Below are 25,523 nucleotides of genomic sequence, written 5' to 3'. Positions count from 1 at the left end.
TATTTTATTATTGCGTTGGGCACATTTAACGAGTCCTGTTATTAAGGTACGTTGCTTCTTTGTAGCTTTTTGAAATTTTCTATTGGTGTTTGGTTACATAAACATTAATAAGTGATGGATCTGACGATTAAAAATTTGGGTAATAGCTGGACGTAACACATTACGGAAACTGGCAACAAAAACAGTATTTAGGGAACAAAAGTTAGAGATAAGTAGAAATACTCGAATTTCTTCTGAAACCACATTGCAACATAATCTAGGGCCTATACCAAGGCTTCAGCAAGGCTATATGACGTCTTAATGTATTTGTAGGCTACGAATTCTAAAAAGTTTTTGACGACTGTATAAGATGTTGCATATGCTGACGCAAGAGTGTTGATGATACTAGAGTTTCAACAGAACTGTTGAACAGAGTGACTTGCTGATTGCGATACTGCTCAAACGATATGTACGGGTGATTTGAGTTGCACGAACAAGTTCAGAAGCATGGCACCTATCCTGTGGAGTTGACAGGGAAGGTTTCGTGAAGGAATAGGCCGACGTGCTTTATTTTCACATGTATCAATACCTAAAACTTTCAGTTAACTTCCGGAGAATGAAGTAGTATGAAAACTGAAGGTCTCGAACATGGGAAAGTTTCTAGAAAATTACACACCATGTGTATCACAAGATGGTTTTCAGTTGCTTCTTAAAGGCTAGCCCTAATGGTTAGATTGCCTTGCGGCCTGACAGAATGCAGTAAACGTTCCAGACAGGTGAAGGTGCCTGTTCACAACCTGTGTGTGTGTGTGTGTGTGTGTGTGTATGTGTGTGTGTGTATTTGGATCTGGATCGTGTGGGCTCCTGACCAAGGCTGTTGCCAACAACATCCAACATGATTCGTGAGTCAACAGGTGGAATCCGCAACAGATGGGCAGTTAGGCAGTAAAGGCAATACCCCCACCCACCCTAAGAAGAAAATAACAGAAAGACAAACTTCCCCGAATACCGGAGGAAACAATTAAAGGCAACAGCGCTCCCCTCCCCCCCCCCTCCTTTCATCATTTCACACTTGTATGGCCAGTCTGTGGACCTGTGTTCACATCATAGTGCTAAGTGAAATACTCACCAATGGTGAGTACATACTTCGATTTTACAGCGTGTTAATTACGACGCTGTCAAAGTTCAGAGTGTCCGCAGCTCGTGGTCGTGCGGTAGCGTTCTCGCTTCCTACGCCCGGGTTCCCGGGTTCGATTCCCGGCGGGTCAGGGATTTTCTCTGCCTCGTGATGACTGGGTGTTGTGTGCTGTCGGTAGGTTAGTTAGGTTTAAGTAGTTCTAAGTTCTAGGGGACTGATGACCATAGATGTTAAGTCCCATAGTGCTCAGAGCCATTTTAACCATTTGAAAGTTCAGAGTGTCTATTGCCTTTATAGTTCCTAAATCAACTGCAAGCAGGTTCAAGTGGATGTGGGCTATAGTAGTTATTCATAGATGAAGAGGCCTGCACACGATAGAATAACGTGGCGAGTTGTATTAATCCAGTATTTGGACAGAAGACCACAACAACAAGAAATCTGCATGGCGTAAGTACTTCTCAAATTTTCGGGACGAATGTTTTTTAAATGCCATGTTTCTCTGAACTGCAAATGGAAATTACGAAAAAGAGTTGTATTAAGCACTGCTGTTATTACTGTCCGGCTCTGTAGCTGAGTGGTCTGCGCTGCGACTGCCACGCAGAGGATGCAGGTTCGATTCCCAATACAGGGAATTTTTTCCTTGTTGGAAGAATTAGCACTGGGTGCACTTAGCTCGTGAGGCCTACTGAGGAGCTAACCGACAGATTAGTAGTGGTTCTAATGTCAAGAAGCCTGACAACATCCGCCTCTACACCGCATCCAGTGACGCCATTGACAGAGGATGACGCGCCGATCGGTCGGTCCCGATTCGCCCATCTAGGAGCAGAATGCGGAAACTGTGTGTGTGTGTGTGTGTGTGTGTGTGTGTGTGTGTCTGTCTGTCTTTGTATCGAACCTGAATGCCCATCTGTGCCCTGATGTACTGCTATCCAGAAAAAGTGTAAGTAGCTTGACCACCTTCTGCATTATCTTCGTAAAATGAACGTTGCTGCCCCCATCGTACTGTATGGGTGTTGAGTACACTCAATAAGTATAGTACGATTAGGATCTAATTCAGTTCAACTGGGTCTCACGAATCGGGTAACTTGAACGATGGCTACTGCTTGTCGTATTCTGAGGGGAAAGGGAAGGGTATGACCATTCTGTTCGTAGATCAGGATATAACGAGGCTCTACACACACATTATTCATTAATTACTGTCAGCTTGTCACGGAATATTTTAATCTCATCTGTCCATTGCATTTACGTGGTTGTGAATATGCTATTAATATCTGATGTGTCACGTTTATGGAGCATAGGAATGTTGGACGAAGAGAGTAGCTGAGAAAAAGGAATTTGAAAGTTTTGATTCGTAGTAATAAGACGTGTAGCGGATGAGCAACTGTTACTAATTAAGCAATGTACTCTGTTTATTTATAGGAACGATACATTGCCCAATGAATCTCTTATAGGTTAGCTAGATTCTGAATAATTGATGTTTTCAGGTTTTGCATTATCTGCAACATAAAAGTATAAGAAAGCTTCTGACCACGGTGAAATATGTAAAGAAGAAATTGTGCACAGCGGAAAATCTCTGATTGGTCTGATGCGGCCCGCCAAGAATTTTCTCCGCGCTAACCTCTTCACCACAGAGTAGCACTTGCACCATTAGTTACTGCTACCTTTCTGAAAATGTCGTACATCTTTCCCATTTTACATTATCGAACGATTTTTCTAGGTCGACTTAACCTATGAACATGTCCTGATTTTTCTTCAGTCTTGCTTCCATTATCAACCACAACGTCAGAACTACATCTCTTGTGCCTTTACCTTTTCTAAAGCCAAGCTGATCGTCATCTAACAGTTACTTAATTTTCTTTCCATTATTCTGTATATTTTCCTTGTCAGCAACTTGTATGCATGTGAGGTTAAGCTAATTGTGCGATAGCTCGCTCTTATCTGCCTTTGCTATCTACGGTATTGTGTGGATAATATTTTTCAGAAATATTTGCTTTCATCGCTAGTGTCATAGATTCTACACACCAATGTGAATAGTCTTTTGGTTGCCACTTCCTTAAATTATATTAGAAATTCCGGTGGAATGATATGTATCCCATCTGCCTTATTTGTTCTCAAGTCTTCCAGAGCCCTGTTAAATTTTGACTCTAATACGGGATCATACTGGGGTCCCTGTGTCTCCCATATCGACTCCAGTTTCTTCTGTCACATCATCGGACAACTCCTAACCCACATAGTGGCTTTCCATGCGCTCTTACACCTACCCACTCTCTCCTCTGCGTTTGCATTCTCAATGTTACCATCCTCGCTTTTAATTTCATCGAAGGTTTTCGTGACATTTCTATATGCGGAGTCAGTCCTCCCAACGACAATTCTTTTCGATCTCTTCACACTTTTCCTGCAGCCATTTAGCCTTGGCTGCTGTGCACTTCTGTTTATTTCATTCCTATGCAATTTATGTAGATGTAGTCTTGTCTTTCCCTGAGCATTTTTTTGTTTTCTTCTTTCATCGATCAACTGAAGTATTTCTTCTGTTATCCAAGGTTTCTTCACATTTACTTTCCTTTTACCTATGTTTGGCAGTCCAACGTCAGTGATTGCCTTTTTTTTAAAGATGTTCACTTCTCTTCAACCGGACTTCCTCCTCTGGTATTTCTTATCGCAGTATCCACATCCTTAGCAAACTTCAAATGCTTCTCATCAGTCCTCAGTATTTCAGTATCTCACTTCCTACCTCAGTGATTCTTCCTCGCTATTTTCTTAAACCACAGTCTCCTCTTCATCATTATTTAATTGTGATCCGAGTCATTATCTGCTCCTGGGTACGCCTTACAATCCAAATTCGGATTTTGGAATCTATGTCTGACCGTGATGTAATTCAGCTGGAATCTTCCATCTCTCCAAGTCTCCTCAAAGTACACTTCTTCCTCTTGTGATTCTTGAACAGAATATTCGCTATCACTAAATGAAATGTTTTTTTTTGCGTTTCAGTTAGTTTTTCTCCTCTCTCATTACTGTTACCTAGTCCATAAAACATTCTCCTGTGACACTTTCTTCTATCCCTTCCCCTACAACCACATTAAAGTCTCCCGTGATTGTTAGATCTACATATCCATTTATGTACTGAATTACCTGTTCAACATCCTCATGTACTTCCATCTCTCTTCATCGTCTGCTAGCGAAGTCGTCATTTATACCTGAACTACTGTTGTCGGGGTTGGTTTGCTGTCGATTGTGATGAGAACAACTCTGTCACTGAACTGTTCACAATAACCCACTCTCTGCCCTACCTTCCTATTCATAACGAGTCCTACTCCTGTTATACCATATTCTGCAGCTGTTGATATTACCCTATATTCGTTAGAGCAAAAGTCCTTGCCATATTTCCAGTTCATTTCACTGACCTCCGTTATGTCAAGACTGAGCCTTTTAATTTCCTTTTTCAGACCTTTTAGCTTACTTATTACGTTCAAACTTCTGACATTCCACACCCCGACTCGTAGATAGTTACCATTTAGTTCATTTTTGCATCTTTTCCTGTGGTCGCCTGCCTCTTGGCAGTTCCATCCTGGAGATCGTATTGGAGGATTAGTCCAGAAAGTTTTGCCAGTGAAGAGATCATTTGACACTTTTTCAGTTAGAGGCCCCATATCCTGCGGATCCACATTGCGTGTCTTCAAAACAGTGGTTTCCATTGCCTTCTGCATCCTCATGCTGTTAATCATTGCTGATTCTTCTGCCTTTTAGGGGCAGTCTCCATCCTAATGGCAAGATATGATGCAGAACTAATTAGCATAATTGGACATAATAGTACGTGTAACATCAATAATATATGAAATAAAATCATACGTGGGAAGTCTGAGTCAAGCCTGGCGGCATGTTCAAAGTGCAGTCTGTCCATGGCATCCATGATGTATAGATGTGTGTTGTTATCAGACGACAACACCCCTGTAGTCAAATGATGCAATTTTGTAAGGACAGTCACTGATTATCATATGAAGACTGTATTGATAAGTAATGCGATCCACTTTTGCTTTCTACATGGTCACAAAAGAACGAAAATAATGATACTGACCTATGGTTATTTCAGAACATAGGCTTCTACATCTACATTCATACTCTGCAAGCCACCTGAAGGTGTGTGGCGGAGGGTACCCTGAGTACCTCTATCGGTTCTCCCTTCTATTCCAGTCTCGTATTGTTCGTGGAAAGAAGGATTGTCGGTATGCTTCTGTGTGGGCTCTAATCTCTCTGATTTTATCCTCATGGTCTCTTCGCGAGATATACGTAGGAGGGAAGATATGTTCTCGAAACTTCAACAAAAGCCCGTACCGAGCTACTGAGCGTCTCTCCTGCAGAGTCTTCCACTGGAGTTTATCTATCATCTCCCTAACGCTTTCGCGATTACTAAACGATCCTGTAACGAAGCGCGCTGCTCTCCGTTGGATCTTCTCTATCTCTTCTATCAACCCTTTCTGGTACTGATTCCACACTGCTTAGCAGTATTCAAGCAGTGGGCTAATAAGCGTACTGTAACCTACTTCCTTTGTTTTCGGATTGCATTTCCTTAGGATTCTTCCAATGAATCTGTCTGGCATCTGCTTTACCGACGTTCAACTTTATATGATCATTCCATTTTAAATCACTCCTAATGCGTACTCCAAGATAATTTATGGAATTAACTGCTTCCAGTTGCTGACCTGCTATTTTGTAGCTAAATGATAAAGGATCTATCTTTCTATGTATTCGCAGCACATTACACTTGTCTACATTGAGAGTCAAGTACAATTTTCCATTGTTACAACCTCTCGATACACCACAGCATCATCTGCAAAAGCCTCAGCGAACTTCCGATGTCATCCACCAGGTCATTTATGTATATTGTGAATAGCAACGGTCCTATGACACTCCCCTGCGGCACACCTGAAATCACTCTTACTTCGGAAGACTTCTCTCCATTAAGAATGACATGCTGCGTTCAGTTATCTAGGAACTCCTCAATCCAGTCACACAATTCGCCTGATAGTCCATATGCTCTTACTTTGTTCATTAAACGACTGTGGGGAACTGTATCGAACGCCTTGCGGAAGTCAAGAAACACGGCATCTACCTGTAAACCCGTGTCTATGGCCCTCTGAGTCTGAGTGGACGAATAGCGCGAGCTGGGTTTCACATGACCGTCTTTTTCAAAACCCATGCTGATTCCTACAGAGTAGGTTTCTAGTCTCCAGAAAAGTCATTATACTCGAACATAATACGTGTTCCAAAATTCTACAACTGATCGACGTTAGTGATATAGGTCTATAGTTCTGCACATCTGTTCGACGTCCCTTCTTGAAAACGGGGATGACCTGTGCCCTTTTCCAATCCTTTGGAACGCTACGCTCTTCTAGAGACCTACGGTACACCGCTGCAAGAAGGGGGGCAAGTTCCTTCGCGTACTCGCGTGTAAAATCGAACTGGTATCCCATCAGGTCCAGCGGCCTTTCCTCTTTTGAGCGATTTTAATTGTTTCTCTATCCCTATGTCGTCTATTTCGATATCTACCATTTTGTCATCTGTGCGACAATCTAGAGAAGGAACTACAGTGCAGTCTTCCTCTGTGAAACAGCTTTGGAAAAAGACATTTAGTATTTCGGCCTTTAGTCTGTCATCCTCTGTTTCAGTACCATTTTGGTCACAGAGTGTCTGGACATTTTGTTTTGATCCACCTACCGCTTTGACATAAGGCCAACATTTCTTAGGATTTTCTGCCAAGTCAGTACATAGAACTTTACTTTCGAATTCATTGAACGCCTCTCGCATAGCCCTCCTCACACTACATTTCGTTTCACGTAATTTTTGTTTGTCTGCAAGGCTTTGGCTGTGTTTATGTTTGCTGTGAAGTTCCCTTTGCTTCCACAGCAGTTTTCTAACTCGGTTGTTTTACCACGGTGGCTCTTTTCCATCTCTTACGATCTTGCTTGGCACATACTCATCTAACGCATAATGTACGATGGTTTTGAACTTTGTCCACTGATCCTCAACACTATCTGTACTTGAGACAAAACTTTTGTGCTGAGCCGTCAGGTACTCTGAAATCTGCTTTTTGTCACTTTTGCTAAACAGAAAAATCTTCCTACCCTTTTTAATATTTCTATTTACGGCTGAATCATCGATGCCGTAACCGCTTTATGATCGCTGATTCCCTGTTCTGCGTTAACTGTTTCAAATAGTTCGGGTCTGTTTGTCACTAGAAGGTCTAATATGTTATCGCCACGAGTCGGTTCTCTTTAACTGCTCAGGGTAGTTTTCAGATAAAGCACTTAAAAAAATTTCACTGGATTCTTTGTCCCTGCCACCCGTTATGAACGTTTGAGTCTCCCAGTCTATATCCGGCAAATTAAAATCTCCACCCAGAACTATAACATGGTGGGGAAATCTACTCGAAATATTTTCCAAATTATCCTTCAGGTGCTCAGCCACAACAGCTGCTGAGCCAGGGGGCCTATAGAGACATCCAATTACCATGTCTGAGCCTGATTTTTGTGAAATGAAGAAGCTGCATTTTAGTATGATTTCTTTGGCAACGTGATATTCGTTAAAATGAAAACTGGTGACATTTGCCTGCATATTGTGTTGCAATTTAATGACGGAATGAACTTTGCGCCATTCACAGGTGAAATCCATCAAGTTTCTGTTGCACACGCTGGTTTACTGTTACGTGCTGCAAAGGTGTACAGTGTTCCCACTGAGGTGGACAACGATCGAATTCAGTGTGTGTTAGCCATTTATGGGAAAATATATAACATAACAGGAGAAATGGCGTAATGTGGCTCATTTTAACATTCCTACAGGTGCTATTTCTGGGAATAGATTTTGTTGTAACACATTCCATCGCATGTAAAGATACAGGGATTACGAGACGTAGCACATGAGGATCTGCCCCTTACTGCGCAGTTTGTGGTGCAGCAGATCATTTTAGAGTGTTCCGTGAAGGGAAGGAAGTTCCCCAAGGAAGATGGGATGCAACAGAAGGACAGGCACCCTTGGACACATAGGCGGTCAGAGCAACTAGCGTAACAATACCATGTTTACTCTCTGCCACCGACGTGCCAGAAATGCGACACAATGAGAAGCAGACAGCATCCAATCGAATCTATAAAAGGCCCTCTTCACTTAGGAACTCAGGACAAGAAATACATCGTGATAAAGCAGCTGAGCGTCCGCAGAGGGAAGATAATGATCCCCCGAAGCTCGAATTGCGGAAAGTATGAAATGTCTGTCCTGCTGAGCCCACTTGATTGACCAGTGAGTTTCCTATCGATACTACACAGGGTCAGACTCTGCAAACCACCATGACCGTAGAAGTAAAAAACCCAGAAACACGTGAAAACAAGTCAAATACTTTTAATCTGCTCCAAAGCCTTCCTAAGCATGCATTAAAAGAAGCAAGATTGGGAGTACAAAGGAAGTGAATTCAAATTAGTCACATTGAGAAACATTGGGATGAAGAATCTCTGGTCGGAAGGCAAGGGAGTTACAATGTCAGATTTAAGTCATGTATACATACACAGTGCTGCAGTTGCATTATTTTGATTATTAAAATATTGGTGTTTATGAATTGTAGTGGGGTGGCTTATGTGTTTATAGCTTGGTAAATGTTGAAAGTGTGGTGTGAGTGGCCATACTGTTTATACAATAAATGGCCATACTGTTTGTACAATAAATGCACAAATTATAAACGTATATGTACCCCCAGGATACAATATCAAGTGCCCCTTGTGGCATATCTATAGGAAAGAAGTTGTGATAATTTTTACCAGTGGTTTATGCCAACAGTTTTAGGGGCTGGCTTTAATTTCTATGATTAGACTCGTAATTTTAACTTTTCAGAGGAGCTAAGAATCTTAATCCAGTAACTGCATTACTACGATACATGGAAGGAATCTCTCCGAAATGCGACAGCTTACTCATAGGCTAATGCACAGGTGGCAGGCAGACTGGCCTGGCTTATGTACACCAAGTCCTGTTACCCAACTTATGGCTAGCAGAATTCCGGCCCCTTGTATTTTCAGACCATGCAGAATATAACATCCAATTAAATTAACATCTTTTCCGGAGGCTATTGTGATCTCTTGAAAGAAGTGTAGCTTGAGGAACAGATGTTACAGCTTTGGGGAAACTCATAACCAATTTAAACAAGTCAGCAGAAGCCATCAGCATGTAGGTAAAACCATCCAAACCAAAGATCATCCGTTTGTTAAATGTGCACGCTTGGGTGGTGGCCAATTCGTTGATGGAAAAGCATTTTTACGTTGTGGTATTGCAATAAATCAACACAGTAAGGATTCAAATGATGAACAGGAACGAAGACAAAATCTTTAAGTGTAACATGGAGATCAGCTCAGAATTATACACACTCGGCTTGCAGCATTCCTGGCCCAAGATTGGATTCAACCAGGCCCCTGGAAGAAATTCATGGGAAAGAGTGAGAGGTGCCCACTTTGTACTCCTCTCAGGGCGCACTTTCGGATATTTCCGCCGATGCTCGGCTGGCCTCGGATTTGCGGCTCATGACGTAGACCAGTGGAAGTCTTGCCTCCTCCGTTCACGTGCAACGCCATTTCGCCGCTACCAGATTTGAACAACAAAGAGTAACACTTTTCCAGTGTTAGTGCGAAGATATGGACCATGTGCTCATGTGAGTGGAGGAAACAGTTCACTACCTTGAGGGGGTGTGGGAGAAGTATTTTTGCCTCTGCATCGGTGCTGAAAACACACATACGTAATTTTCTACGTGCTGCCGCTGTCTGTGCCACTTATTGGTAGATCGCAAACGTTGATAGTAGGCGTCAATGGCACGAAAAACTACAAGTGAAGCATGCCGATCTGAACAACGGCAGCAGGGACTATGGAACTTGATGAAAACTATAGTTGAGTCGGCAAATAGGTCTCCCACTGTTGCAGTAGTCTTGGCATGGAATCTTCGCTCGCCTACCTCAGTCCGAGATGAACGCGACTTTATAAACGTCTCTATGGCAGCGCCTCAGTGTTGCCATAGCTCTGCAGACGACTATTGTTTTCACCTGCAGCCGTTTGTACTTCTCAGTTGAAAGCTGACAACAGTGCTGCAAGCTGTCAAATGGTTCGAATGGCTCTAAGCACTATGGGACTTAGCATCTGAGGTCATCAGTCCCCTAGACTTAGAACTACTTAAACCGAACTAACCTAAGGACATCACACACATCCATGCCCGAGGCAGGATTCGAACCTGCGGCCTTAGCAGCAGCGCGGTTCCGGACTGAAGCGCCTAGAAACGCTCGGCCACAGCGGCCGGCTTGCAAGCTGTCAGGGAGTGTCTTACATGGTCTCGACTGTAGTTATCTGTTGTCAGTTCCCGCGTTTATTTTTGTGTGATGACATTTCAAGATACCTGGTATCCCATTTTCATATGTTTACACGTATTTACGTGTTGTGAACATTATTTTTAAACGAACAGTGCTGCAGAATTTCGCAAGAAAAGTGTAAATAAATGTAAACATCGAAAGGCGGCGTGAACATAAATGAATGTACTTTCAAATACGCGTGTTTTGAAAGATAATTTACTGACGTGACATATTGGGGAAACGGTGTCACACACATCAGTGCGTTGCTCCATAAACATTAAAATCAAGGTCGCTAGAATTTTGACTTTATGCGCTAGGAGTAGTGTTGTTGCGTCATGTGATCGGCGACCCACGATCTTAAGTTTGTGAATTAAGCCTGTGAGACATCAAAGGTTGCACTTCCGTAGTTTAGAGGGTCAGTCTTCACATCTAACCTCAACACACCACATACTTCTGGGGCTCAAACGGGCGAAAAGTAAGCAATTAAGAGGCACATCTATGACTGTTTTAGAACGTTATATCCATCAGAAATTCTCAGCAGCCCAAGTTGAGCCTTGGTTAAATTCCATATGTAGGGGGTAGTTCACGACGATTGACCAGTAGAACAGATGCAACTAAGAGAATTAACAGACATCTACGTCTACATCTACGTGATTATTCTACTATTCACAATTAAGTGCCTGGCAGAGGGTTCAATGAACCACCTTCAAGCTTCTCCCTACCGTTCCACTCTCGAACGGCGCGCTGGAAAAACGAGCACTTAAATTTTTCTGTGCGAGCCCTGATTTCTCTTATTTTATCGTGATCATTATTTCTCCCTATGCAGGTGGATGCCAACAGAATGTTTTCGAAATCGGAGGAGAAAACTGACTCCCACCAGTATGCACACGGAGTACACACTGGCTTCCTTCCCCTCCTTGGCAGCCATGTTCCTAAGGGGCCCCATTACGCACCGAACGTTGGAGTTCGCAACTACCAACAAACCACCCCATGTGAATGCCCAGACCTTGCCGAGAAGTTTCCTCTGGAACAGGGTGGATGACTGCATCCGGCTCAGAGACTTCGTCAGCCACAGATAACGCCCGAAACCTGTTCGTCAAACGAAATGGGGAGGCCCTACGATTGGCCACACAGAAAGTCTTTCGCTGCCTGCCAGACTTTGGAACGATCTCCCACTCGACAACGGGTAAGAAGTACCCAGGGTAGCCACAGCAGTGGATCGATCGGGGGGACACGTGGGTAATGCTCGATGTCCCTCAAATCCCCACGTTCGACCACCCACGGTGATGCCCCTTGGCAGCAGCCTCAAGCTGTTTGAAGGAAGCCAACACTGCCTGCAGTTGTGAGAGAAGGGTCACCAACTCAGCTCGCAACTGTACACAGCAATCACAGTGCCTATCCATTTCTGAACTCGCTCCTGTTTGAAAATCGTAAAGATATGTAATAAACAGACAGTGTACTCGCCTTATTAGCAGCAGGAACTCGCGGTGCTCTCTCAATGATGGGCTAACCGACATGCTTCCATGCTCTGAAATAGACTGCACTGTAGCTCTAAACTCCCATAAATATGTGTGTGCTCACTCTACAGCAATAATGCGCACATGCACAGGAGGGGCTACTTAGTGTGTGCTCTCTGCTTGTTAATATTATGGTTTACTGTTACTGTTGGCAGATGTGGTCATCATCCAACTTCATGTTTTCACATTGGAGATTTCGAGTATTTATCTGAGTAAATTTTCATAAGTTCATTAATTAAACAATACCTATATTATTTGCTGATTGTGTAAAACATAATTTGTAATGGTTGCTTCGTATTTTGGAATGGACCAAACAAGTGGTGATCCATCCTATTCATAGTGTATAGTGAAGAAAACTTTCTATATGATGCTTACGACTCGCTTTATCATAATAATTTAAGTTCGCACTCGTTTATATGTGAGTAAATATGCATATGACTTTACATGCGTGATTTTCGATTTGTATATGTAGCACCTTAACTGACAAAGTTCACGTTTGATTTGACTATATCTTTTGCTTTATTTCAGCATGACAGGAAGAAGAAACTGGCGATAGCAGGTGAAAAAGTCTGAGCAGTTTTGCCTGATGCAACAGATGAGGTCTGCAGAAGTCGTGTTATGTTGTACAGAAATGAAAACAGTAAGTGAGAAAGGTGGCGCAGGGACGAGTGGCGTTTAGCAACCTCTTGTGTTGTGGTTCCCCCATATGAGGTTTCTAAGGAACCGCGTTGTACCTAGAAGAACTGTGAGAGACATCCCAAGCTGTATTGTGTCTCTTGAACGAATTCCATCTTTTATAATAGACAGCAGCTTGTAAGAATAAGCCGTCAGTTCTCACGAGTTCCGAAATTATTGGGGATCTTTGGGCCTCAATTGATATTTGGGCCACAATTCCTTTAGCAACAGGGAATATACACTGATAAGCCAAAACATTACGACCACTGTCCACAGTGACGTTGGGTGCCACCTAGTGGCGTTGCGGGCAAGTGACGCGTAACAACAGTATGTAAGGGGAGCAAACACTGATGGGGGAACACCCTAACCAAGATGTGGGCTACAATTGTGGAAATCCATTGAGATAAGCGACTTTGACAAAGGGCAGATTATTATTAAGCAGAGCCTGTGGACGAGTCTCTCACTAACGGTGAAGCTGGTCGAATATTCACATGCTACTGTCGTGAGCATGTACAAAAAGAGGTAGGACAGTGAAACTACCACTAGACACTAAATGGTTGGACGTCCGTGACTCTTTGGAGAACATGGGGTTCGGAGGCTTGTCTACTCAATGAAGTAGGATGGATGGTGATATCTGGCATCTCTGCCAAAATAGCACAATGCTGGTCATTGCACAAGTGTCTCGGAGCAAATCCTTTATTGTACATTGTTGAACATGGAGCTCTGCAGCAGACCACCGCTAAGTCTTCACATGTTGACCCAACTACATCATCAGTTGCGACTGCAGTGGGTACTGACCATCTGGGCTCGACCGTCAAACATTGGAAACGTGTCGCTCTTCGGGTGAATCGCATTTTTGCTACACTAGGTCGATGGTCGGCTCCACAAACGCCGTCATCAAGATGAACGGCGGCAGAAACGTGCAGCGCGCCATGGACGTAGGCTGGTGGTAACAGTATTATGCTATGGGACGTGTGGTAGTAATCGAAGACACGCTGGCAGCTGTGACCACTTGCATCCCTTCATGCTTGGTGTCTTCCCCGACGGCAGTGTCATCTTTCATCTTTTAGCAGTATAATTGCCCATGTCTCGGAGCCATATCCATGGTACAGTGGTTTGAGGAGCATTATAATGTACTCACGTTGATGTGTCAGCGGCCAAATGCACCCGATGTAAATCTTACGGAATCCATCTTGGTTGCTATCGGGTGCCAGCGGCTCGTTATTTACGCATATTACTTGACCTGTGCGTAGACATTTAATGCAACACACCTCCACAAACCTATCAACAAACTGTCGGATCCCTGATATGCAGAATCAGTGATGCACATCGTTCCAAATATGACAAAGAAGATGTTAAATAGTTGGTTATAATGTTTGTTTCATCAGCATAATATGGTCCTGGCTTCGTTCCTTCTTCCCAGCCAGAATCGAACCCAACAACGTCTGGCATGTCGTCGTCGTTCTGACCAAATCCTAACAGTAACAGACAGTACCAAGTTCATAGCTCCAAAAACAGCTGCATCCGCCAAGAGCAAAATTTTGTATAAATGTAAATTTACATAAACGCATGCATGTGTGACCAAATGTCATAATATAAAACGAACAGTTGAGTCCCTAACTCTGAACAGTAATAAAATTAATTCTGTGATACCAACACGAGAGAACAAGAGTCACTTAATAAATAGTAATAATTATGGTAATAGATGTAAAAAATTACTTGATAAATAAGAACCGTGAGCTTGTGGCACGTTTTAATTTGAATGAACGACTTTACATTAAGTCAGACAGTCTCATCGGAGTTCCACACGTTATTACAGTGTAGTGCATAAGTGCAGATTCGAACCAGGAATATCCTGTGTGTATCGTGTAGTTGGCCAATGTGAGCCAGTGTACAGTACCAAACATGTAAGTTCGGGCTGCTGCTGCACAGGTGTACATATTAGGTGCTTCATGTCCTATGGGCTTAAGGAATTCTTGTTGGGCGTTGACCAGCCAGTAAGCATTTGCAAAAGGTAGGATGGTACTCATTCTTAAGACACTAAAATCTAGGTCAATTAGAAACTACAGGTTCATAACTATGTTGAATACCGACTTCAAGCTTTCACATGGGCAATCAACAGCTGACTGAAAATGTAACCTGTACCATCATGATCACCTATCAAACCAGTGCATTGTCCATGGGATGTTAGATGCACTGTTTACCTACAAGTTCCAAATGGTTCAAATGGCTCTGAGCACTATGGGACGTAACATCTGAGGTCATCAGTCCCCTAGAACTTCTTGTTGTGGTCTTCAGTTCTGAGACTGGTTTGATGCAGCTCTCCATGCTACTCCATCCTGTGCAAGCTTCTTCATCTCCCAGTACTTATTGCAACCTACAACCTTCTGAATCTGCTTAGGGTGTTCATCTCTTGGTCTCCCTCTACGATTTTTACCCTCCACGCTGCCCTCCAATGCTAAATTTGTGATCCCCTGATGCCTCAGAACATGTCCTACCAACCGATCCCTTCTTCTGGTCAAGTTGTGCCACAAACTTCTCTTCTCCCCAATCCTATTCAATACTTCCTCATTAGTTATGTGATCTACCCATCTAATCTTCAGCATTCTTCTGTAGCACCACATTTCGAAAGCTTCTGTTCTCTTCTTGTCCAAACTATTTATCGTCCATGTTTCACTTCCATACATGGCTACACTCCATACAAATACTTTCAGAAACGACTTCCTGACACTTAAATCTATACTCGATGTTAACAAATTTCTCTTCTTCAGAAACGCTTTCCTTGCCATTGCCAGTCTACATTTTATATCCTCTCTACATCGACCATCATCAGTTATTTTACTTCCCAAATAGCAAAACTCCTTTACTACTTTAAGTGTCTCATTTCGTAATCTAATTCCCTCAGCATCACCGGACTTAATTCGACTACATTCCATTATCCCCGTTTTGCTTTTGTTGATGTTCATCTTATATCCGCCTTTCAAGACACTGTCCATTCCGTTCAACTGCTATTCCAAGTCCTTTGCTGTCTCTGACAGAATTACAATGTCATCGGCGAATCTCAAAGTTTTTATTTCTTCTCCATGGATTTTAGTACCTACTCCGAATTTTTCTTTTGTTTCCTTTACTGCTTGCTCAATATACAGATAGAATAACATTGGGGAGAGGCTACAACCCTGTCTCACTCCCTTCCCAACCACTGCTTCCCTTTCGTGCCCCTCGACTCTTATAACTGCCATCTGGTTTCTGTACAAATTGTAAATAGCCTTTCGCTCCCTGTGTTTTACCCCTGCCACCTTTAGAATTTGAATTAGAACTACTTAAACCTAACTAAGGACATCACACACGTCCATTCCCGAGGCAGGATTCGAACCTGCGACCGTAGCGGTCACGCGGTTCCAGACTGAAGTGGCTAGAACCGCACTGCCACACCGGCCGGCTACAATTTCCAACATGCGTAGGTAGCTTGGGTATTGGACAACCCAATGACCTTGATTTTCCTGCATTTTCAACATGCATGTGACATAAATTTCATCTAAATGCGTACGTCACTGAGTCTGAAAGTTCTAGGTTTCCAGCAGAGCATCATTAACGCTGTGTGGATGTGCATTTCAAGCACACACACTTTCATCAAAGTTAACGAATTCATGTCCATACGAATATGAGTCCAGAGAGCTTTTCAGGAACAGTGCCCCTTCACTGACATCATTACTGAGGACATTGACCAGTGCCCTAAACAAGAGTAGTATTTCAAGGAATTAAGATGGTAGCAAATGCCCATGCAGACGGTATTATCACAATCTTATCTAAGCAAGAGGCTGCCGAAATTGCGACTCAACCAGGAGTGTGTACAGGATAGTGAGGCGATACTGAACCAGGGAAAATCAGCAATTAAAGCAATCAGGTCAAAGCCCCTTATCGCCAACCAGTCCTAGTTGAAAATGGAGGAGGTTAAGTGCAATCGAGCTTATGGGTCGCTGCAGACGTGGCATCCATGGAAACTGCTATGTCATCCATGTGACCTTAATGACGCAAAAGCAAGTAGCCCTCAACAGGTTCCAAAAAGTGCTCTTTTTTGCTAATGTCCAGCACTTCGCCGCGGTTCTTCGTCACACAGTCTTGCGAAAGTGGTTTCGGCAGTGGTGGGTTACTACAATTGGCATATGCACATTTTTAAAGTACAACTATATACATGCTCCGCAAGCCACCCCATGGTGGAGAGTTCTTTGTAGCACTGCTAGTCATTTTTCCCTATTCTACTGCAGATGATGCGAGGGCTAAACAGTGTCTTCTTCCCTTCAGGGATTCCCACTTGAGTTCACTTAGCATTACTGTAGTACCAGCGAGGTGATCAAATCTACTAATAAAAAACCTAGCAGCACGACTCTGAAACTGTCTTCACTTAATCTGACCTCGTGGGAACCCCAAACAGTCAAGAACTACTCAAGAGTGGGTCATGTAACTGTTCTCTACATGGTCTCTTTTATACATGAGCTACACACTCTCCTAGAACTCTTCCAAAAAACCAGAGTCAATCATTCACCTACCCGACAGATCTTTCGTGCGTGTTCCATTTTCCATTTCGCGTGACTTTGAAACATTATGCTCAGATATTTAATCTGCCAACTGTTATCACCAATATGGCTCTGAGCATTGGCAGGCAGGACTACAGTCTCTGAACGTACGTTGCAAGGTGATCAACCTAAGAAGAACCTGTAAGATAGGATCAAAATGAAAGATTCGATAAGTAACAAGTATTTAAGACGCACTGATCTGACCTTTGCAACTGATTATTTAGACTCAGTATACCACCACTATCTGTCATATTCGTGAACAGACACTTCATCACTCACGACATGCATATACAAAAAAATAAAAAATCATAGAATAACCCATGTCACTCGCAGAACCATACTACACAGACACCCCAAACAGAGATTTCGCTGTATTTGTGTGAATGTACATAACGAATTCTTGCCCACAGCGGCAGTCTGAAGTGGTCACATACACAGTTCCTATTCGGCAGAAACGTTTGGACACCACCTAGCGATAGCTCCATATCGTGAGACATGTCATGTGGTGGCATCCTTATCCCACAATTTACGTGCTCCGACCAGTACAAGATCTGGAAATGGAGACTCAAAGAACTCATTTCATAATTAGATCGACGCAACAGAGAATGTCCTCGAGCGATGTACTGATAGCAGACTGGAGTATCTACGCAGCATCCAAACATAATGCCTACACATGTTCACATGGAAGCTTCGACATTTGTTTGCCACATACTACATTTATTTACTACATACTATCAGTGAACAATCTACAGAGAACTACAGATATTACCCAGTTTGATTGTCACTAGAAGCTGCAAACCTGCCTAGGAGATAAATATATCTCTCTTTAGAATTTTATTAATAATAATATGAGATGAGAATACTGTTAGTTGAGTTGGGAATATGTCCTAGAACGTGCCGGACAGTGATTGCTGGATTGCTACAGATTCTAGAAAAGTAGCATTCTTATCATCTGTTCCTCTCTCTTCTATGTTTTACTATTTTTAGTAATTTTCTTAACTCATGAGAACAAAGTGTTCATTTTGCTTTGGTGCCTCTGGTGGGATGTGCCACTTTAACAGAATTCACACTCAGAAGATAGGCGAGTCTCATCGGTTTAGGCATAGGCATCTACCAAAGCTGCTTTGTTTGCCTTTGAAATAAGGAGGAACAAGAATATTGTGGTAAACCTCCTTGAGAAGAGCATTTCTTTAGCCGAGTGCTAACGCCAACGAAGGCGATTTTGGTAAGAGTGAAGTGGGCTATAAGGAGAAGTAGCAGTGAAAATAAAAGGTAGCCTAATGGTAAAGGCTGCTGCCCGCAATAAACAGGAAAGCTAGAGTTGAACCCTGGTCTAGTCCAGAATTTTAGTGTAGTGATACAGCATTTTGTTAATGCCAAATTTTGCTTTTTTACTTTGCCGTCTGGTAATCGCTTACTATATTTTCGCTGTTCATGTAGTCAGACTTCAGTATCAGGCATGTTGTTGTGGTCTTCAGTCCTGAGACTGGTTTGATGCAGCTCTCCATGCTACTCTATCCTGTGCAAGCTTCTTCATCTCCCAGTACCTACTGCAACCTACATCCTTCTGAATCTGCTTAGTGTATTCATCTCTTGGTCTCCCCCTACGATTTTTACCCTCCACGCTGCCCTCCAATACTAAATTGGTGATCCCTTGATGCCTAAGAACATGTCCTACCAACCGATCCCTTCTTCTGGTCAAGTTGTGCCACAAACTCCTCTTCTCCCCAATCCTATTCAGTACCTCCTCATTAGTTATGTGATCTACCCATCTAATCTTCAGCATTCTTCTGTAGCACCACATTTCGAAAGCTTCTATTCTCTTCTTGTCCAAACTATTTACCGTCCATGTTTCACTTCCATACATGGCTACACTCCATACAAATACTTTCAGAAATGACTTCCTGACACTTAAATCTATACTCGATGTTAACAAATTTCTCTTCTTCAGAAACGCTTTCCTTGCCATTGCCAGTCTACATTTTATATCCTCTCTACTTCGACCATCATCAGTTATTTGGCTCCCCAAATAGCAAAACTCCTTTACTACTTTAAGTGTCTCATTTCGTAATCTAATTCCCTCAGCATCACCCGACTTAATCCAACTACATTCCATTATCCTTGTTTTGCTTTTGTTGATGTTCACTTTATATCCTCCTTTCAAGACACTGTCCATTCCATTCAACTGCTCTTCCAAGTCCTTTGCTGTCTCTGACAGAATTACAATGTCATCGGCGAACCTCAAAGTTTTTATTTCTTCTCCATGGATTTTAATACCTATTCCGAATTTTTCTTTTGTTTCCTTTACTGCTTGCTCAATATACAGATTGAATAACATCGGGGAGAGGCTACAACCCTGTCTTACTCCCTTCCCAACCACTGCTTCCCTTTCATGTCCCTCGACACTTACTACTGCCATCTGGTTTCTGTACGAATTGTAAATAGCTTTTCGCTCCCTGTATTTTACCCCTGCCACCTTTAGAATTTGAAAGAGAGTATTCCAGTCAACATTGTCAAAAGCTTTCTCTAAGTCTACAAATGCTAGAAACGTAGGTTTGCCTTTCCCTAATCTTTCTTCTAAGATAAGTCGTAAGGTCAATATTGCCTCACGTGTTCCAGTATTTCTACGGAATCCAAACTGATCTTCCCCGAGGTCGGCTTCTACTAGTTTTTCCATTCGTCTGTAAAGAATTCGTGTTAGTATTTTGCAGCTGTGGCTTATTAAACTGATCGTTCGGTAATTCTCACATCTGTCAACACCTGCTTTCTTTGGGATTGGAATTATTATATTCTTCTCGAAGTCTGACGGTATTTCGCCTGTTTCATACATCTTGCTCACCAGATGGTAGAGTTTTGTCAGGACTGGCTCTCCCAAGGCCGTCAGTAGTTCCAATGGAATGTTGTCTACTCCGGGGGCCTTGTTTCGACTCAGGTCTTTCAGTGCTCTGTCAAACTCTTCACGCAGTATCGTATCTCCCATTTCATCTTCATCTACATCCTCTTCCATTTCCATAATATTGTCCTCAAGTACATCGCCCTTGTATAGACCCTCTATATACTCCATCCACCTTTCTGCTTTCCCTTCTTTGCTTAGAACTGGGTTTCCATCTGAACTCTTGATGTTCATACAAGTGGTTCTCTTATCTCCAAAGGTCTCTTTAATTTTCCTGTAGGCAGTATCTATCTTACCCCTAGTGAGATAAGCCTCTACATCCTTACATTTGTCCTCTAGCCATCCCTGCTTAGCCATTTTGCACTTCCTGTCGATCTCATTTTTGAGACATTTGTAATCCTTTTTGCCTGCTTCATTTACTGCATTTTTATATTTTCTCCTTTCATCAATTAAATTCAATATTTCTTCTGTTACCCAAGGATTTCTACTAGCCCTCGTCTTTTTACCTACTTGATCCTCTGCTGCCTTCACTACTTCATCCCTCAAAGCTACCCATTCTTCTTCTACTGTATTTCTTTCCCCAATTCCTGTCAATTGTTCCCTTATGCTCTCCCTGAAACTCTGTACAACCTCTGTTTCTTTCAGTTTATCCAGGTCCCACCTCCTTAATTTCCTACCTTTTTGCAGTTTCTTCAGTTTTAATCTACAGGTCATAACCAATAGATTGTGGTCAGAGTCCACATCTGCCCCTGGAAATGTCTTAAAATTTAAAACCTGGTTCCTAAATCTCTGTCTTACCATTATATAACCTATCTGATACCTTTTAGTATCTCCAGGGTTCTTCCATGTATACAACCTTCTATCATGATTCTTAAACCAAGTGTTAGCTATGATTAAGTTGTGCTCTGTGCAAAATTCTACCAGGCGGCTTCCTCTTTCATTTCTTATCCCCAATCCATATTCACCTACTACGTTTGCTTCTCTCCCTTTTCCTACACTCGAATTCCAGTCACCCATGACTATTAAATTTTCGTCTCCCTTCACTATCTGAATAATTTCTTTTATTTCCTCATACATTTCTTCATTTTCTTCGTCATCTGCAGAGCTAGTTGGCATATAAACTTGTACTACTGTAGTAGGTGTGGGCTTCGTATCTATCTTGGCCACAATAATGCGTTCACTATGCTGTTTGTAGTAGCTTACCCGCATTCCTATTTTCCTATTCATTATTAAACCTACTCCTGCATTACCCCTATTTGACTTTGTGTTTATAACCCTGTAGTCACCTGACCAGAAATCTTGTTCCTCCTGCCACCGAACTTCACTAATTCCCACTATATCTAACTTTAACCTATCCATTTCCCTTTTCAAATTTTCTAACCTACCTGCCCGATTAAGGGACCTGACATTCCACGCTCCGATCCGTAGAACGCCAGTTTTCTCTCTCCTGATAACGAGTAGTCCCCGCCCGGAGATCCGAATGGGGGACTATTTTACCTCCGGAATATTTTACCCAAGAGGACGCCATCATCATTTAAGCATACAGTAAAGCTGCATGCCCTCGGGAAAAATTACGGCCGTAGTTTCCCCTTGCTTTCAGCCGTTCGCAGTACCAGCACAGCAAGGCCGTTTTGGTTATTGTTACAAGGCCAGATCAGTCAATCATCCAGACTGTTGCCCTTGCAACTACTGAAAAGGCTGCTGCCCCTCTTCAGGAACCACACGTTTGTCTGGCCTCTCAACAGATACCCCTCCGTTGTGGTTGTACCTACGGTACGGCCATCTGTATCGCTGAGGCCCGCAAGCCTCCCCACCAACGGCAAGGTCCATGGTTCATGGGGGGGGGGGGGTGGCATGACGCTTTAATTTACTACTTCTGTAATGCTAACTCTATTCTCGACAAAGTTTGTAGACAATATGCACATTTACCGCTGAGTACCAGCAATTTTATATCACTGTGCGACACACAGTTCAGGAGATGTGAAGGCATAAAAACTGAGATGCGTGAAAAAGTTGCTTTTGCTTGAAACGCAGCGCAAATTACCTGGATTGTATTCATCCAGTGTTTCATAATGAAAGTACGTAGCGACTTCCCGTAAACTTCAAGCATAATTTTGAATCTTTACGAATCTTTTTCTTGCATACTCACCTGTTATGTAATCAGACGTTTGAAGCTGTTTTACACAGAGGAATGCGATTCTTTGAAGTATCGGGTGTTTACTGGTAGAAACCTGATTATCCAGCGGAAAGAAATGATTGATAAATGACAAATAGCAACAAAGATTAATCAAATTATATTCGCTTAGTCATTACGAAACCGACCACATAAGGCAAACTTATGAACAGAATAATCACCATTTGGAAAAGGAAATTGCTTCCACTAGTACCAGTATGCAATAAATATCAAAAATATCAACATGTCTACAAAATGTCTACATAAAATATCACCTACAGGAACACAAATAATATGAAATTTGCACAAGGTGAACAGAAAAAACCTTACTCTTTCAAAAATTCATAAAAAAGAAACGGTATAGCTTATTCATTTCAAACCTTAACCTGTTAATAGCCTGTTCCTGGAGTGTGATTATGTATGGGCGCAGGACTTTTGTTGCAGGATACCGCCGCCAGAGTGTGCTAGAAAATTGGCAACCGCGAATTTCGCACACACTTTCATCAGGAACCACCCAGCAGTCTCTATATATGCCCAGTGCAAATAGTTTGAAGAGAAGGGCTGTGTTTTGAAAGGAAGAAAACGTTGTTAGCGTTTGAGCAGCATTCCACCGAAGCCCACAGAAACAAAGACGTAGAGCAAGTGGTGACATCAGATCCCATAACCAACCGTTTCCAAAATCTTGTATAAGCGCTTGCTTATGAAACCATGCACATTGCAGTTGTTCGTCGCACTCACTTCAAAAGATTATGTTGTACCATCTGACTACCGCACTGCGATGTTGACAAGTGTGGACAATGACGACGACACATAAAGAGGTTAATTTTAATGACGAAGCAACACTTCACACTAATGCCAAAATGAATCAGTAAAATGTTTGTTTTTGGGGAACAGAAAACCCTCACTTCTACATAAAAAACGAATGCCCAGAGAGAAGATTTTTCATTGGGGCAACGGTCGCAGGCGTTTGCTACCTCGATATGCTTTTCTTTGCCTCAGTTGAAAGAAGATTGCAATAACTTGATCTTGCAACAAGATATGATGCACCTCCTCACTTCCACTTGGCTGCACGTGAACACCTAAGCGCACATCTGCCTGGACGCTGACTCAGCGTGCAGGAGCTGATGAAGTATGGTAAGGTGACTACCATGATCACCAGATTTAACTCATCATAATTTTTAAGGGGATATGTTGAAGTCAAGGTGTTTGTCCCACCCCTGCCGCAATTCTTGCCACAGTTACGTTATCGAAGCGCTGCTTACAGCAGCAAGTCGCAGCTGCTGTATAGTCAGTCACCCCAACGTGTAACACAAGGTTTGAGTAGAGTGTGAATAACGTCTCGACGTTTGCCATATGCCTCGAGGAGCACATATCGAGTCCCTGCATTCTGTAAAAAAACTTGCAGAGATACTTCATTAACAGGATAAGGTCTGAAGCGAAAAAGCTGTACCGCTTTAACTGTAGGAATTTTTGAAAAGGTAAAGCTCTTTTGTGCTCACCTGTATATTGTGTTCCTCGGCACAGATATGAGACACATAGCTGAAAGGAACGTTTGAAAGCTTTAAACTTCCTGACCTTTACCATTGCTCATTATCTCGATAGCTTATTATGCATTTATCAGTCGCATGAATTTTGTGTATTTAAAATGTATCCACCGGGCATGTGTATGTTAGGTAAACGTGATCACAATGAGTACTGGATGCTATTTCAGAGTAAGAACACAGACAAATAAAGAAACGTGTTCTTAAATAACAAAGACAACATGGAATGACATCTAAAGATTCCCAATGCTATCACATGGTCCAGCAAGGAGAAGAGTAACTCTGTACTACACTGAACAGCCAAAGAAACTGGTTCACCTGCCTAATATAGTGTAGAGCCCCGAGAGCATGCAGAAGTGCCGCAACACAGCGTGGCATGGACTCAAATAATGCCGGAAGTAGTGCTGGGGGGAACTGAAACCATGAATTCTGCAGGACTGTCCATAAATTCGTAAGAGTGCAAGGGCAGTGGAGATCTCTTCCGAACAGCACGTTGCTAGGCATCCTAGATGTGGTCAATATTGTTCATGTCTGGGGAGTTTGGTGACCAGTGGAAATGTTTAAACTCAGAGTGTTCCTGGAGCCACTGTGTAGCAATTCTACGTGTGGAGCGTCGCATGTCCTGCTGAAATTGTCCAAGGCCGTCGGAATGCACAAAGGACATGAATGGATGCAGGTGATCAGACAGGATGCTTATGTACGTGTCACCTATCAGAGTCGTATCTAGACGTATCAGGGGTCCCAACTGCACACGCTCCACACCATTACAAGAGCCTCCACCAGCTTAAATAGTCTCCTGCTGACATGCATGGATTCATGAGGTTGTCTTCATACCTGTGCACGTCCATCAGCTCGATACAATTTGAAACGAGACCCGTCCGACCAGGCAACATTTTTCCAGTCATCAACAGTCCAATGTCGGTGCTGACGGGCCCAGGCGAGGCATAAAGCTTTGTGTTGTGCAGTCATTAAGGGTACACGAATGGGCCTTCGGCTCCAAAAGCCCATATCGATAATGTTTCGTTGAGTGGTTCGCACGCTGGCACTTGTTGATGGCCCAGCACTGAAATCTGCAGCAGCTTGCGGAAGGGTCGTCGTTGCTCTCGTGCTTGCAGGCCATTTTTTCCGGCCGCAGCTGTCGGATTATTGAATGTTTTACCGGATTCCTGATATTCACGGTACACTCGTGATATGGTCGCACGGGAAAATCCCCTCTTCATCGTTACCTCGGAGATGCTGTGTCCCATCGCTCATGCGCCGACTATAACGTCACGTTCAAACTCACTTAAATCTTGATAACTCGCCGTTGTAGCAGCGGTAACCGATCTAACAACTGTACCAGACAATTGTTTTATATAGACGTTGCCCACCGCAGCGCCCTATTCTGCCTATTTACGTATCTCTGTATTTGAATAGGCATGCCTATAGCAGTTCATTTGGCGCTTCGGTGTATTTTAGTTAAGAAACAATTCAATTCACTTTGTGTGAAACATAAATTTGCACCAAAAATATATGCCATCTCTAAAAAATGGCTTAGACCTGAAACTCAATATTATTAAATCGTTCGTTTACGCACGTACTTTCTGATTGCAGTGTTTCTTTTTCCTATTGATAGTTACCTAAACAGCTGTGGTCTTCTGTATCCATTAAGGACAACATAAATACAGT

At 42.7% G+C, this 25,523-nt stretch overlaps 1 long non-coding RNA gene across 2 annotated transcripts in view; it reads left to right on the top strand.

The window, feature by feature from the left end:
- LOC126246544 (uncharacterized) overlaps window positions 1-25,523 on the top strand; it is a 64,517-nt gene that overhangs the window by 4,067 nt on the left and 34,927 nt on the right. Inside the window, exon 2 of one of the 2 annotated variants that reach the window (XR_007545384.1) lies at window positions 12,528-12,768. This is a non-coding gene — a long non-coding RNA (uncharacterized LOC126246544). Of the gene's footprint in view, window positions 1-12,527; window positions 14,329-25,523 lie in introns of those variants that run through there. The other variant, XR_007545383.1, reaches the window with a different exon arrangement.

The sequence above is a fragment of the Schistocerca nitens genome, chromosome 1 (assembly GCF_023898315.1).
Source record: "Schistocerca nitens isolate TAMUIC-IGC-003100 chromosome 1, iqSchNite1.1, whole genome shotgun sequence".
In the NCBI taxonomy this organism is placed as follows: domain Eukaryota; kingdom Metazoa; phylum Arthropoda; class Insecta; order Orthoptera; family Acrididae; genus Schistocerca; species Schistocerca nitens.
The sequence above is the reverse complement of the archived record's forward strand: the minus strand, read 5'-3'. Positions and strand labels throughout refer to the sequence as shown.